At 46.6% G+C, this 16,766-nt stretch overlaps 1 long non-coding RNA gene across 1 annotated transcript in view; it reads left to right on the top strand.

Moving 5' to 3' along the window:
• The window catches only part of LOC142581951 (uncharacterized), a 77,050-nt gene that overhangs the window by 58,603 nt on the left and 1,681 nt on the right, over positions 1 to 16,766 (top strand). The window contains exon 2 of the long non-coding RNA XR_012828330.1: positions 15,674 to 15,763. This is a non-coding gene — a long non-coding RNA (uncharacterized LOC142581951). The remainder of the gene's footprint in view (positions 1 to 15,673; positions 15,764 to 16,766) is intronic.

Here is a 16,766-nt window from a genome sequence, read left to right as displayed (position 1 = left end):
ACCCGTATGGGTTTCCTTTGTAGCACTTAGCTATACGCTTGGGTGGATGTGTCATTTTCCCTTTATTAACTTGTAAAGCCTACTGTAATTCACCTCAACCACCTTAATCCTCATTAATCCAACGTAATACTACTTAACCCACCTTAATCGACGTTAATACACCTTAACCCTCCGCAGTACACTCTTATGCGCTTTAATATGCTTTAATCCACAGTAATATATCCAATGATTAATCCTCAATTAACTGTGTTGATCATTAATAATCTCTTATACACGGCTGAACATGCTTTGGTTCGCTTCTGGCCTTCCTTGGGTCACGTGATATCTTCTGTACCTCACAGCACGACTTTGCAACATAAGAGCTTTAAGGCTTTCGCCTTTAAAAAAAAATAGAAAAAAGCGCCCCGTGTATTGCGCATTGGGCGCACGTTAGAGAACGCCACGTGGTCGAAATCAATCCAGAGTCCCCCACTACGGCGTGTCCCTCATAGCCCATGGTGAAGTTTGGGGACGTTAAACCCCTCAATTTAAAAAAGAAGGAAGGAAAGAAAATGAACGCCAGGCAGGCGGTACCAGCAGCGCGCCGAAATGACGTCTTGTCTCTCGCGAGGCTCCGAGTAAAAGCGGCGAAGATGCCGCGTGCTGCTGCACGAGTGGCCGGAAAGCTATAAAACATTCGGTGCATTCGGCGCCAGGGAGGCGCTCCTCGCGAAATACGCATAGACGTCGACTACAATGACGTTCGGCTCCCGCGCGCCAGCTTTGCGGGAGCCGCCGAAACGTCCTTTTATTAGCTTTGAGTCGCAGCTGAAGCTATGGCTTTTTCTCTCCTTTTTCTTTCCTCTCTCTTTCTTCTAAGCCTTTGTCCGACTGGGAAAGTAGCGCTCAGCGGAGTCGAGCCCGAAAGGTCGGCTGCACCGGGCTTCGCAACGCTGCACGCAACTGGGCCAGAAACGAGGCATCCGGGACGGCGGCGTCTGTTTGGCGCTCTCTCTCTGCTCTGACGGCATACGAAGGCAGACGGACTGTGCGTGAGCGCATTTTATTTATTTATCTATTTATTTATTTGTTCACGCTTTTAGTTTAAAAAGTCATGAGCATATATTATTTGTATATGACCGCCCGTCCCACTTACTAGAGGAATGTGTCCCATGCGCAGACGGCACAAATGCACTTAAAGCAGCTGATAATGAGGAAGACCTACATAAGAACGCTAATCGAATTCGCAGCCGGTGTTCTTAATAGCTATCGAAATAAAATAATTCTAAACTTTTCCTAAAGTAATATCGTATTTTTTTTTTTTTGTACTCGCCGGTCACTGAGTGTGGAAAATTGCCTTTTAATGTAGAAACTCTCTAGAAAGCTAACCATGCTATTGTTTTAATTTCTTGTAGACCAACACCTTACATGGCATAATCACGTACATGCAGTAACGAAGAAGATGAATAAAGCGTACTAATATTTAAGAAACTTTTGAACTAAGTTCCCAGTCAGTATATAGGAGGCTATGTCTCACTACACAGGCGCTTCTAATCATATATCACAGTTCTACAGACTATCACGTCTCATATATTGTACTTCAGTTTATGGACCAACAGCTAACCAATTCAAGTTGGCTCAGAAAGTGTAGTGCTAGAACTAATTAATATTGTGCCACGTATACTGACTCTATATCATTTGACTATCTCTATTAGCCATTCTAACCAGTGCATGCTCACATTCCACTTCCCTATGTCGCAGTTCTAACTTTCAACTTTCTGAGCAACCCTATACACGGTCCTTCTATTGCTTCTAATGTTCTTCTATTGCATTACTCCAAAAGCTGAAGAAATTACTCCAAAAACTGCATTACTTCAAAAACTGAAGAATCGCGGCCTTTTGCGTGGGCCGCGGATGCGTGGAGGCGGCCGCCATCTGGATGGTTGTTGTTGGCGTTGTTGTCGCGAGGAGCCAAGCGCAGCGCGCTGTGCTGTGAATAGTAGAAACACAGGAAAAGGGGTTTACGTTTGAGTTTCCACGTGACAGAATTATATTTTCTGGTATACTCAAATTGCAATCCGATGCTGTCATGTCTGTTGGTGGTGTTTAGGTTGTGCGTTACTGTTTTACTGACGCATCTTACTTTGAGGAATTGAATTAGCTCAGTAGCGCCTCTGCGCCACGAGGAGGGCTTGCGTGGTTGTGGTACGGAATGATTTTTCGCCAAACGACGTCCGACGCAAGGCGCCGGCACCGGATTTCTTTTTTCTTTTTTTGCGACGCGAGGCTTTCAACGCTTTCGCGTTAATATGTCACTCAGAAGAGACACGCGAAAAGCCACCGGGCCCCAAATATTGGGCTGGGGTCGCTCATTCGTCGCACTCGATAGAGTCTTCCCCCGGAGATCTCCGATCCATGTTTTGTCAAACGAATCTGCCCGGCGTCGACAAATTTTGCAATCGCATCACTCAATTTATAGATACTCTGCCACTCTCGAGTGCGCGTTTCCTCTGTCTTTGTCCTCCTTGCGATTACTCCAATTGACGACGTATATGGTAACGTATTAAACCGCTCAGTTAACCCGTTTACCTGTTACTCCTCTTCTCGGCTATAGAATATCAGCCTAATTACGGGCCGACTGCAGGTCAAATGCCTCGCTTTGGCTCCTGCAATTATCACCGTATCGTGCGCATGCGATGTGTGTAATTTTGGTCCATATGCACTGCGGGCTGTTTCCGTCTCACGTTCGTGACTTAATTTCTTGCAAAATAAACAAATAGTTAAATGAATAAATTAATTGTTCTGTGTCGACGAGTGCACTGAACAAACGCATTCGAGTAACCGGCCATTTCGCGTGATCTCTTATTTCTCATCGATTCCTAATTTCCAGAGGCGCTTTCCGCTGACGGGAGTTCGCAGAGTTCGCGTCCGCCCTCGCCCGCTCACTGCACCAGCGGACCCTCGGCGACGCACCGTCCCCTGGACCCCCTTTCCCCAATTACACATCCGAGAGACACATCCGCTTGAGGTCGACGAACGATGAGCGCTGAAGGACGGCGTCGCGCAGGCCCTGTGTTCGCGCGAACCTACAGCTACGGAGCCAGAGCTTTAAGGACATTGTTAAGCAGCTCGAAGAGAAGCGACGACCACCGAAAGAACGGGCGGAAACGACGCAGGAGGTGGTGGACGTCCTGGGGCAATGGTGCAACTCACCTTCCTGCATATAGCGCGTTACCGCCGTTTACGTGGACGAGTGAGATGCGCCGTAAATTCGATATATACGATGCGCAACTGTCACGAGAAGGCAACCGCTTTAAGAAAGGGAGGCAAAGAAGGTGAGTGAGTCTGAGCAAGCGGCAAGCATCCTGCACAGCAGAGCTATAGGTCGGAGGGCTGTCGCTGTAGGGTCGTCAGTGTGCAGTGCGATTGCTATGTACCAACCGCGATGATTCAGGGGCCATGACGATATGCCGCGGAGCCCGATGTCGCGGGTTCGACTCCGCACCGCGGCGGCCGCGTTCCCACGTGAGTATAAAATGCCAGAAAACGATCGCGTACCGCGCTCAGAGTCCTCTGGGCGCACGCTAAAGAACCCCGCGTGTTCGAAATTAATCCGCTGACCTCCACTACGGCGCCTCCCGTATAACAATCCACTGTGCAGTATCGAGACGTTTAAGTGTTGTGTGTCACTGCCTCCGAAGAACGCACGTCTAAGCACGCGCAACCTTCACCCCCCCTCCCCTCACCCCGCGCGCGGAATGTGTTTGTTTTCGTTGTTGATGACCTCACCACGAGTTTCGCTTTGTGTGTCCTTTGTATGCGTGGGTCGAGTTCGACGACACCAGCGTGGGTAAGCGAATAGGTCGTGCATTTATGCGTGTTTCTTTATTGTCCGTTCCTAAAGCCGCCCGAAGAAACGAGTGCGTGCGTGTGTGTGGGAGACGGCGGTTTGTTTCCTTTGCCGATCGAGTGTCACCGCTGGGGCCGCTGAGATTGTTTTCGAATGTGAAAAAAAAAAAAAATGTATAGAGGTCGTCGACATATCCTATTCTACAGCAGACCCACCTCAACTCCTCCCCCCCCCTAAAAAAAAGAAAGAAGTAAAATAATTAAAAATAAAAAGACGCTTTCTACCTCTGGAATGAGCAAACCGATCTGTCCATGAGGGAAGCCACCGCCTAGCGACTCCCTAGACCTAGGGTGCCTCGATGTCCTCCTCGCCCACAGCGGCGGGCGAGGAGGACATCGAGGCACCCTACCTAGACCAACCGCTGACGACACCTAGCGACGACACCTAGGTCCCCCCCCCCCCCCCCCCCCCCAACCGCCTACGCAGAAAATGACCTCAACTGGCTTTGCCAAGGAGTCTGGCTGGACTCCTTGGCAAAGAGGGAAAGGGGAGGAAGTAAAGGTAAGGAGGAGGGGTAACTAGAGTTTGTCCACTTTGTCCTGGGCTGAAAACAGCTTGACGGCGCTCCAAAGAACGGGATGCAAGACAACCGTGCGACATCTAGATAAATCACAGCAGCAATGTAAACTTCATGCGACAAATAAATATATTAATTGTACCAAATTAACCCAGATATTACGCGCAAGTTAAAATCTATTTAAGAAAACGACCACTAGTGGAACGGAAAAAAAGCGCGAGAAACGTATTGTATCACAGAAGAAGCATGAACAGGATTACGTGAAACGTTGCAACTAAACATTAATTCTGCATATATTAATATAATCAAGAGCCATGCGCTAAGCGATGTGTTACATGATTGAAGTAACGGCGCACAGGAAATCAGAAAAAGAATAATTTAACCCGTTACGTTGAACATAGCAGTTTAACGAAGAACATATATTCCACACAAAATTAAATTTAGAAATGAAGAATGTAATTGACTTACCTTCCGTTTGTGGAAGTGTCTATATTTACTTATGCTATATACGGAGGAAATACTATTATGTTTAAAGGACTGGCGTTTATGAAAGATACGAAAACGGGGCATAAACCCCTCGTCCAGGTTACGCGTATGCATATACCACAATTATTCGATTGCAGAGGTACAGTGTAGTTTGAATATAGTGTAATACGTAGAGAGATAGCAAAGAGAGGGAAGGCATGAAGGTCAACCAGACGAGCGTTTGGTTTGCTACCCCACACTGGGGAAAGGGAAAGGGGGAAGAGAAAGAGGAAAGCGGGATAGAGGGGACACTCTCTGTGCACGCAGCAAAGTGCTTGGAAATCAGACAAGTCAAAGCAAGTGCTCCGTCGATACGTTAGGCTGCCGTCAATCTTGGTGGTTCTGTAATCCGTAACCTCTCGCTGTGTCGTATAATGTAGTCCCTGTGCAGCTTTGAGACATTAAACCCTATCAATCGTAAATATAAGCTTGATAACTGTACTTTTATCGGGCTTGCGTGACATGGCGATGTTTCAAGCACTGCTGCCCCCATGCGTGGGCTGTCGCTCTACGATGTAATTTAGTTGTATCGATACCTGGGGCTATTCGCCTTAAAGGGACATTCGAGGTAAGCAATAAACATATTTGGACTGATAAAGTGCTCTAGCGAAACTCTGTTTTCATTAATTTGGCGGTGAGAGGTGGGTTATTAGAGGGGAGAATGAAAGGAGACAGTTTCATCTTTTTCTTTCTTTATTTCTTTTTTCCCCCATTTCGCGTCAAAACCTCAGCGCGTGTGCACCAGAACACGACGTCAACGATTTCAAAGTATTTATTCGCACTTTGCATGGTCGTCGTGGTTCAGTAAAACACCATCGAAAAAAAGAAAAAAAACGCACATCCAATAACGTCCCACATAAAAGCCCGTGTGTTTCCATATTTCACATGGGGCGCATGTCCCGTATGATTATGTGAACGTATGGGGACCCCGTCCGTTAGACGTCACCCATATAAGTCAGACCGGCACAGTGTTCCTTTTCACGGGTGTACAGTCCTTGTCCAAAGCAGATATGATGGGCGTCCGCTGCAAACGCAGGAGCCGATCGGTTCGTAGTAGGTGGTGTTCGGTTAGTGAACACCAGTTCCAAGTGATCACCGCATGTGGCCGCATCAACCCGGAGTCCCCGCAGAGATAAATTTACTCCACCTGAGAGCATTGCGGGTAGAGAAAAGGAAAACAGACATGCCGCGTGATTAAGGCACGCCTGGTGTCGTCGAAGAATATATTTTTTTTGGGGGGTGGGACGGGGGGGGGGGACGAGGGCAGAGCGGCCGGGGGTCATCAACAAGGGGTTTCTGTTGGGACAACATGAGACAGCACCTATCCGTTCACTCTTTAAGGAGTTCGCTTACGTAGGCGCTGAATCCGTCACTCACGTAAGCAATGAATAATGATGAACTGAAAAAAAAGGTATTTATAGTATATATGATGTAAAAAAAAAAAAGTAATAACCTGTTTTTAGAGCAGTGTCCCTTGTTCTTAGGAACCTCGCAAACTATTCTCCGCAGAGTACGAGTGTACGTGTCTTTATTGCGAATAGTTTCCATTGGCGAAAGGCTCCCCTTCCCACCCATTCCTTTTGGAAAAACAAATGTTTAAAGGAAACATGATGAGTCGTACATACACGCAAAAATCGTAAACCTAAACCGACAAAAACATAAAAAAATGAACCAAGAAAGTAACAACATAAGACTAACTGAAGAGGCATCCCACATGCACGTGCGCAACGTGAAGTCGGTGTCAAAAGTTTACAAACCGCATGATCAGAAAAAAAAAAAGGGGGGGGGGTGCGGGGGAAGAAGAGAACGCTGAAAATTTACAGGGTCTCTTATGTTATCCCTAAGACGACTTGAAGGCGAAAAGCCCAAGTGCCGATTTATTAAAGACGGATACGTGACGTACGCATCCCCTTTTAGTCTATTTTTGCGTAGTCATACCTCTTAATTAGCTTACTCATCCACTTAATTAGCTTAGTTGCCCCCCTTAATTCGCAGAGTGTACTTCACTTAATCATCCCTCTTAATTCCAAACGTCGTGGGTTCGAGTGCCTAAATCAAACTCTATCTATATTAATTTCGCCTTCGTTAACACGAAATGTCGTGGGTTCGACTCCCACAGAAGTCGAGAGCTCGTAGCCCTTTTGTACCTTTGGTGTCGGCGACGCGTTCTGTCTCATCGTCAACTGACCGCTGAGACATGCAGCCTGGTACTTTGTCTCAAGCCCGCATCATAGTATATGCGAGCAGCATATCATTGCTGCACGGTTTTATATACTGGATACGGTCGCAAACTGCTCGATAATTCAACGTTTCATCAGATTCCGCAGCCCGCAAACACACACACACATATATATATATATATATATATATATATATATATATATATATATATAGTCATTCGCACTGTGTTAACACACGTGCGCGAATGTCATATTGTTCGTGTAAGCCTGCATCGATCATGCAGGAAGCGCGATTTCACGACAACATCCAGCGAAACAGAGAGAGAGAGAGAGAAGAAAGGGAAAGATAAGGGAGGTCAACCAACCACTCGTACGTCCAGTTTGCTACCCTGTGCTGGTGCAAGGGGGTGGAGAAAGGCATTATAGGTGCGCCCGCACGCGAACGTCCACGTCGAATCTACTATATAAACAGTCCGGGAAACCAGTCGTTGTTGCTTTAAAAAACTGCATGTCGAAGTTTTACGTGCTGAGATCACGATCTGATTTGCGAGGCACGCCGTATAGCAGGGTACTCCGGACTACTTTGGCCAGCTGGGGTCCTTTAACGAGCACATAAATCTAAGCACACGAGAAAATTTCTTTTTTTTTTTTCCAGTTCGCCCTCATCGATATGTGGCCGCCGCGTTCGGGTTCTAACCCGCGACCTCGATATCAACAGCACCGCGCCGTAGGCTACGCGGCACCGGGTTCGTCGCTTTCCGAACTAGCGACACGCAACAAGCACAGTTCACGACAAAAAAAGGTACACCAATACGAACTGTGCGCGCGCGTTGTGTCGAGGTCGCGAAAAAAAAAAAGATGGCGCAAATAAATCAGCGACGTCGCGCGAGAGAAGCCGCTCGCCGGCGCATCCCGCCTACCGTTGGCCCATTTGGCGCCCAGAGAGCCAGCCGCCGCCCCGCTTTGAAGCAGCAGCAGCAGAAACAGCGGCTTCGGCGTCGATCCCGTTGCAGCGTTGCTGCGCCGCGCACATGGGCGCCCGGCCGAGAACCGGTTCCGCGGTGTCTTCTTCGCTCTCGGCTTGTTTCTTGTTAGTTTCTCGATGCTCGCCGCGCCGCTGGACGCTGCGGTGCCGACCGAATCTGTCGAGCCCGCGCGCTGAGGCCACGCACTGCCCTTATACTGGCGCCGAGGGCAGGCCCTGATGTGTGTGTGTGTGTGTGCCTCTAGTTGTACGCGTGGGAGGAAACGAAGACGGCCCCGATATTTTCCCGTTGAAAAGGAGACAACGCCGGGAAAGGACGAAGGATTGTGTGGAAGTGTATAGCAAGCCGCGAAGCTGACCCTTATATTGTATCCGGAAACGCCCCTGGGGTTACGAGGCGTGTCTGGTTATATGTATATATCTATATACGTTCGTCGCGTCAACACGCTGATGCTTCTCAAAGACGGAAACGCACACTCATGCGCACGCGGAAGTGTGGTGTAAGACCAATAAGATGCCATAATGGTCTGCTTCTGAGAGACCTATTTAGTTTAAATTGACTATTGACTTGGTCAAAACGGTAGGACGCGATGAGAACACGAGGAACGCGCGCGTGTACAGACACAATTAGGACTGTCGCGTCACGGCCGCGTTAGTTATTGTGCGGGCCCATATATATATATATATATATATATATATATATATATATATATATATATATATATATATATATATATATATATATATATATATATATATATATATATATATATATATATATGTGTGTGTGTGTGTGTGTGTGTGTGTGTGTGTGTGTGTGTGTGTGTGTGTGTGTGTGTGTGTGTGTGTGTGCTGCGTTCTGTACTGTTGCGTTTGTGAGATGCGGTGTGCTTGAGAGTTCGCGTGGCTGCCATTATAAAGCGCGAGCTACACTGAGTTAAGCGCGTTAAACAGGGGCGCACAAACGATGTGGGCAGAAGGCAAAACCTCCTCTTTGTGGCATCGCGCGCGTTACGAGATATTGCAGCTTTACGTAGCCGCAGGGCCCAAATACGATTTGACCGACCGCTTCGCGATAACGTCGACGCGAAGACCTCCTTTCGATTCTGCTACGAGGATTGTGCAGGCCTCTATATAGCATAACAGCTGGATCAACTGTACGTACAGACCCCTCAACAACAACAACAAAAAGGGCGTCCCTCGCACCGAAATATATTTAAGGCGCCGGAACCGATCACACACCACGAAGATGCATGCGCGAGCAGCCGCGCACGTTAAATCGTATATTCCCATATCCAAATCCATTACGAACGAGGCGCGCGCTATAATTGCTCAGTGTATACTATTGAAGGAAACGCCTCCATGTTGCACGTGGCTGCAGTCAAAAGGATTCCGCGAATTAAGGGCTTCCTATCTATCTATCTATCTATCTATCTATCTATCTATCTATCTATCTATCTATCTATCTATCTATCTATCTATCTATCTATCTATCTATCTATTTATCTATCTATCTATCTATCTACCTATCTATCTATCTATCTATCTATCTATCTATCTATCTATCTACCTATCTATCTATCTATCTCGCCCTGCCCGCCGTTTCGTATACTCTCCCGCGACTTTGCCGTTCTATTGTTCGTGGGTCCGCGACTCATGTATACGACGCGCATTAATTCAGCGCCCGGGAATGCGGGGGCCCATCCATTCCCCGATCAGCGCGGGCTGTCACCGCCCGCGCGCGCACTTTCGATCCTTGACGTATCGTCGCCTCTCGGAATGGTCCCCGCTCGGCCACGTGTACCGCGGCCTGCTGCGTGCCTGCCTATTCTTATAGACGAAGTTCTCGTACGAAGTGTCACATACACGGTCAACAGCGCCAAGCGTCTTTTAACAACAGCGCGAAACCCCGAGAGACGCAAGAATGACGCGTATAACAACAGGAACGTGCCAGTAATTAACAGTGGGCGTCAACAGCTTGGGTATATACCGCGTGATCACGGTATGCGAGCATGCTCCCGGCGCTGTCTGAGTATCGGTACAGCCGGCTGTATACGTACAATGCATTGACTATACCTTCACACTTATCTGCAGTCAACAACAACGAGTTGCTGGTAAACATTTGACACGTACCGACTGAAATTACCGTGTCGAGCAAGTTGTCTGACAACGTGTCTAGGATGTATTTGGCCCGGTTTAGCTACCATATATACACTTGGGGAAGAAAAAAAAAAGAGAGAGAAGAATGGAGTCAGTAGCGACGTTTACACGCGGACCCGATAAGGACCCGTCTAGTCGGCCTTGTCGGGCCGATAACGTCCTGTACACAATTAACAACACTTCGAACAAGGTCCCTCGAATAGTTTGAAGTAATGCGCTCCACTTTCGCACATATAAGGGGACGCCACGTGCACCGGCATTCAATGAATAAATTATAAATATTCGCCCGTTCCTATATGCGGCGTTATTTTCAAATCGCGATGAAGAACTCGTTATATGGCATGGAGCGTGAGCGACGTGGGAGTGTACACACACCGTCGAGCCAACACAGCGGCGACGACAGACGAGTGCTCGAACAAAAGCCGGCCGACGGCGGCTATAAGTCAACGTAAGCTTACTTAATTCAGTCCCTGATAAATCTCCCGAATAGGTAGGTGCATTCGGGGCACCTAATTATCGCCGGAGCACCTTGCATGGCGCGGTAACGGCGTCGCGTTGATGACGATTTCGACAGGCCTGCAGTCATCCTCGGTTATCATCTCGGATTCGCAATCTTCGAAATCGAAGTTTAGGCCAATATGCAGAGTTACGTAATAGCTGTAGCAAAAAAACGCATTCGCTTCTGCGGTCAAGGTTCAGCAACGTGCGCATAAATGTCGTAGCGTCATAACAGTAGCGCGAAAAACGGGCACGGTAAGAGACACAAGAACGTTCTCAGTTGGCGTCAGAAGTTTACGAACAACTTGTTGTTGACTGCAGATAAGTGGGAAGTAGTCTACACATCGTATACAGCCGGGTACGCCGAGACACAGACCGCGGCAGGATCAGGGAAAATGCTGCTCGATCGTATCAGGCGGTATACGCAAACTTTTGATGCCCACGTTTCCTCTGCCATTCCTGCTGTTACGTCGTTCTCGCATCTCTTGAATGCGGGCGCGCGATCATGGTTAACTTCCTTATATTTTCCTTCTATTTCCCAACGAGGTCGGGTCAAATCGCCTTGTCGTGCCGAAATGCGGTCGTCGGGTTCGATGCAAACGCTAGCGGGTCGAGTCGAGTGAGCGTCGAGGTGAGCCCACCCGGCCCACGAATCAACCCACCCGGCCAAACGAGGGGTGGGTTAATTGAGTCTCCCAACCCGCTTGGCAGGATGCATGTATAAACGCGGTGGGGTAGTATATTGGGGGCGAGCTCCGCCACTAGAAAACCTGGCGCCACCGTCGGCGTGACGTGGCATGAGGGATCACGTGGACACAGCGGCCTCGTCGGCTGCTTCCGAAGCACCGAAGCGAGCTGAAAACGAAAGTTTAAAGTCCCACATTCGCCGCGGTTCTGATTAAGTGGTGAGGCTTTACCGCCTTGGCTGTCTGCTTGACAACATTTGAAGGTACTATAATAGGTAGTGGCTACCTTTGGAGGCGTGCAGCATGGTAGGCTACTGCTCGGTGACGCAGTGCCGGACGTACGCAACGGAGCCCGGTGTCAGCCTTATTCACACATAGCCGCAGGACAAGAAGCTGCGTGAAGCTTGGCTCGCAAAACTTAGAACCGGCAAACAGCCATCGGCTACAACTCGGGTATGCAGCAAGCACAGACGCGAGGAAGATTTCTGCTACGGCGCCGGGACTGCGCGATGTTCGGAGAGTAGCAGAAAACGCGCACTGAGACGCTCGCCCGCGCCCGCTGCCTGGCTAATGTTATGACGCTTTAATAGGTCTATGATCTTGTTGATACTAGATTCTCGCAAGTTCACTGTAATGGCAATGGAGAGGTAAGAAGCGTAATAAAAAAGGCAGGGCATATGGTCATGTTTGTGTTATGAATTAATGCACTGGATTACGAAAATGGAGTAGAGGGAAATCGCACGCTGAGAAGACCGATAAAGATACAGTGCGACGCAACTTGAGAAATTATATTGAAATGTCTAAGAATTTAGAAAAAAAAATTGAATCGTCGCGACAGCACATCACAGTCGCCGTGTATATATAGGCGTCGAAGTCTCTACAACGAAATTATTTTTGAACAGTTCTGATAGCGTCCACGCAACAATGGTTGCTAGTGTGCTGTCAAATGTTCATATGCTGCGACCTAAAGCTCACGGCACGGTGCGACAACGCGCTCGCAGCGAAAGCGAAACATTGTGCGCGACATGCTTGCATGCAGACGCCCAGTCGGTCGCTGCGAACCCGTGCGATCGCTGCGTTAGGCTCCATTCTGTTGTGCCCCATTTGGTTATACAGACAGCCCACTATAAGCACATATTTCACATAGTTTACTCTCAGCGTTTGCCTACCTTTCACGCAAGAAGCCGGTTCGGGAGACTCCATCGCGGTGATCGCGCGCAGTGGCGTTCACTGTACGTATTCGGTAAACAGACAAAATCTGTAAACGATTCTGTGCTTTCAGTTTGCCCAAGATTATTATTTCTACAGTAAGAAACTTCCAGCGTTTTGAGAGTACTTACAGAAATGTCCAGGAGGGCTGCCGCGTGGTGTTCTTACTGAGCGCCGTAAGCCAAACCGCGCCGGATGAGCGCGCCGCGTGATCCTTCATACTACGCAAGGGAGACGCTTCCGACAGATGGCGACTCCGTAAGTCCTCGCCCCCATATATAAAATGCGGCTGTCGATCAGTTATATTTAGCAGACATAGACGTACTTATCAACCACACCTGGTGAACCGTGGGGTCCCGCAAAATTATTTGAATTTGCATTTATTTCTTACACCTATAAATCTCAAGGTGATACAGAGACAAAAGGCAATGCGTGCCCGAGAGAAGTCCCTGATCGCGCCCAGTCGCAGTAGTACAGCGCAAATAAAAAATTCACATTTGCTACAAACTATTTCAATAATTAATTAAACAAATAATTGAATTTGGTGTAAAAGTTCACAGTATATCGCTAGTTTAGGTAATAGTATTCTCGAGGTTATACGCAACGAAGTATATCAACTTAAATGACTTGCAATACTCACAAGAAGAAAAGACAGCAGATGTATGCGACCTTGGAGCATTACAACCTCATTTAAAGCGAAGCTGTTTCTTTCGAACAGCTGCAATAAACGTCTCAGTTTCCTGTAATTATATCCCGTACTTTTAAGATGTTGCCAATATATATGACTATTACATTTGAAACCTTGCCCGCATGTGACACTTTGTAGCATTTATTGTTGGGAATAAAAAAAGAAAGCATTAATTCGTCAGCACACATAACATTCGACATAACATTTATCAGGGTGTGCTCCTCTCCCCCCCCCTTCCTCCCCCCGTCAATTTCCGTTATATTTGATACTGGTTGAGTTCACAGTTCTCCGAGGGAAGCGGGATGAATTCTGCTTTGTTCGAAAAACGCATTCATAAAGTGCCGGATCGCTTGCATGCGTAACTTACTGCAAATTTCATAATTATTGCCCTGGCTTTGAAGTTTACCTACATATACTGTCTATAACGCGCCCTTTATTTTCGCCAAATATAAACAAAGTATCTTGTTTAGTTCACTGAGGACATGGCCGAAACCATCTATGAACGTTTTATGACGCAAGAAAAAAGCAGGGCGGGGACTGCTCTGTCATTAGTTGCAACGCTTCTAACTGTACCAGGAACGTAAAAATTTTGTCGCATATTGCACTTACCATAGCTCCCCTATACACTTTCCACGAAATATGAACCTTGTGTAATCTACAGCTATGTCGGGAAACTGGGAAGCATAGCTGATAGCGGCCATATCATACGCTCTAACACTGAATTTTTTTTACGAAGCCTGTGTTTGGTGCAACTGCACCTAACTTCGGACAGAGTTTCCATAGCGTACAGCCAATTTTCGCAAAATTTGGTCGTGGCGGCTTCTTTAGATCTGCGAGGAGAGTGGGCTATATTCTGCCCCGCTCGTTAGACACGCTCATATAACACTAGAGGGCTTGCATATGTAATTTACTGCCTAAAGCCCCAATTACTTATCTCTCTTAAACTTTACCTACGCATCATCCATTACCTTGTTCTTACAGACACCATGAAATAAAGAAGCTACCTTCCTTAGTTCAGTGAGGACATCAGCTGAACCTAATACATCACGCACGGAAAAAAAAAAAGAAAGAGGGTTCAATAATTATTCCTGATGCTTCTAAATAAGCCAGAAATGTTAAAACTACGCGACACATAGCACTTAAAATGGTGCCTTTTCCTTCAAGGTACAAAATATCTGAAACGCAAAGTTCTCTTGGGACATTGGGAAACCTAGCTAATACGTGTAAAAGCAAACGTGATACCTTCGAATACTTGCTTACAATTTATTTAAGGCTGTATTTGATCAACACGCATTTACCATGGCATTTCAACTTTTGTGTTCTGTTCCCCCTATGTTCGCGAAATTTTACCTCGATTGTAGTTGTAAATATGCCAGCGCAGCCGTTTAATTTTTACACCGCTCGTAAAACAGACTAAGAACGCTACGGACCACTTGCATATGCGTATTCTACTGAAAAATGCGCATTTAACCCACCCATTTGGAATATTGCCTACACAGTGACCATACCATGCATGCCCCTAATTTCCCCCAGATGTAAACAAGATACCTTGTTTAGCAAACCGAAGAAACAAACTACGAATCTCGTAAGACGCACGAGAACACGTGGGAAAACGAGGGATTGGCAATTATTTGCGGTACTTGCATTTAAAGCAATAAAGTGGAAGTTTTGCAGCGCATTGCGCTTAATATTCTCCCTATGTTCCCAAATGGCATATTTTGCCCCCCTCCCCCCCCCTCTCCGAACACAGACACCGCAAAAAGTGAGGGCAGCTTTCGCGGGCTTCTTTCACGCCCCGGAAAAATACTTTTATGTAGCACGTATTGAGCAAGAGAAAGATGTATCTGGACTTTTTCGTGTCGCTCTACAGTTTTCTCATTGACACTTTTCATCTAACTGTAATATTTGCGTAGTTCATGAATTCATTAAGATTAATTATCTAATTAGGCGGAATGGAAAAAGTAATCATTTGAGTATCTGTGCAAGTGATGACAAAGCAACATTACCTTGGTTATGTCCAGCTACGCGGCATTCGCATATCTTAAAGCTCTGGCTAAAGTTAGCTGGGACGCCGTGTGTATAATATGTAGCCACCTTTTAATCCGCGAGCTCGTAAAAAACAGCGCGCGACGATCTTCCTTATCAAGCTTAACGCGATCGAGGAGGGTATAGTACCCCGACATCAGGGAGTGCGGAGTGCGTATATATATATATATATATATATATATATATATATATATATATATATATATATATATATATATATATATATATATGCTAATGCATTTCCTTTATTTTTTGTGCATGTCGTCCACTGATGGGTCTCCGGAACAAAGCTCCGGCGCCCGAGATTGACCCTGGCTCTTTCACCTCGCCATGGCACGTGTCCCAGACAACAAACTTCACGTGATCCAGCGAGGCCTGCGGTACACTTCTAGTATTTCGTCCTCAGTTTTCTTACTATTTCGTCTACAGGGTGTTTGGGCGAGCACTTTCAAAAATTCTCGAAGGTTGCCTCTGGCAGATAGCCCAATTCGAGTTCATGAGGTGGTCTATACTCGAAGCGGCGGACACTATACTTGCACACGCACACACAAAATAAAATTATATGCATGATCGACTAATTAACAAAAATTACTAATTTAGTTTTTAACTAATTATCTTATGACCCATATTGCAGTTCACAAATTCTAGCCGTGGAGTTCGCAAGGCGGATCCACTTGGAAAGAATTCTCAGGATGACTCCAGTTTTGAGATATTAATCCCCGAACTTTGCGGGAAAATATGCATTGACGTTCCAGTTTATTTCATACCAAACGTCGTTTTATGCATTCAAGCACAGAAGTAACTGGAACGCCAATACATTTCTCCGCAAAGTTCGAGTTATACGTTCTACCACCCCGATCCTGATTGTTAACATGGCGGGTTATGGGGATAAAAATGAGAACGGGTTTAAGTAATGTTGCATTTATTTATTTATTTATTTATTTATTTAGTTATTTACATTCTTGCACGCACACCCAATAGAAAACGGCATGTTAGCTGTACACCGTGAGCTTTTCATCTGAGCAACTGCGGCGCCATCTGGCAACAGAATTGTACATTCGTATTCGTGCATGCCGTCCAGTGTTGGGCAGTGTCAGAAACATGGAAGGACTCTGGCAGTGTCGAAGATGCATGCATTTAGATACTATCTTAGATAGTCTTTGGGTATCTTGTATCTTTATCACGACACGTCTAGCAAGACGTGTATCAGTATCTGTATTTCCGATACACAAAAGAATTTATCATGTATCTTAAGATACAAGATACTGCTATCGCAACATCACCGCGCGTCACAATAAACGTTGGCTGAACTAAAAAAAAAAAAAATCGCTGCGACATTTTTTTTTTTTGTAGTAACTTTATAATGGGGGGGGGGGGTCAAGT

The sequence above is a fragment of the Dermacentor variabilis genome, chromosome 5 (assembly GCF_050947875.1).
Source record: "Dermacentor variabilis isolate Ectoservices chromosome 5, ASM5094787v1, whole genome shotgun sequence".
Lineage (NCBI taxonomy): Eukaryota > Metazoa > Arthropoda > Arachnida > Ixodida > Ixodidae > Dermacentor > Dermacentor variabilis.
Note: the sequence above shows the minus strand (reverse complement) of the source record. Positions and strands in the feature narration are given on the sequence as shown.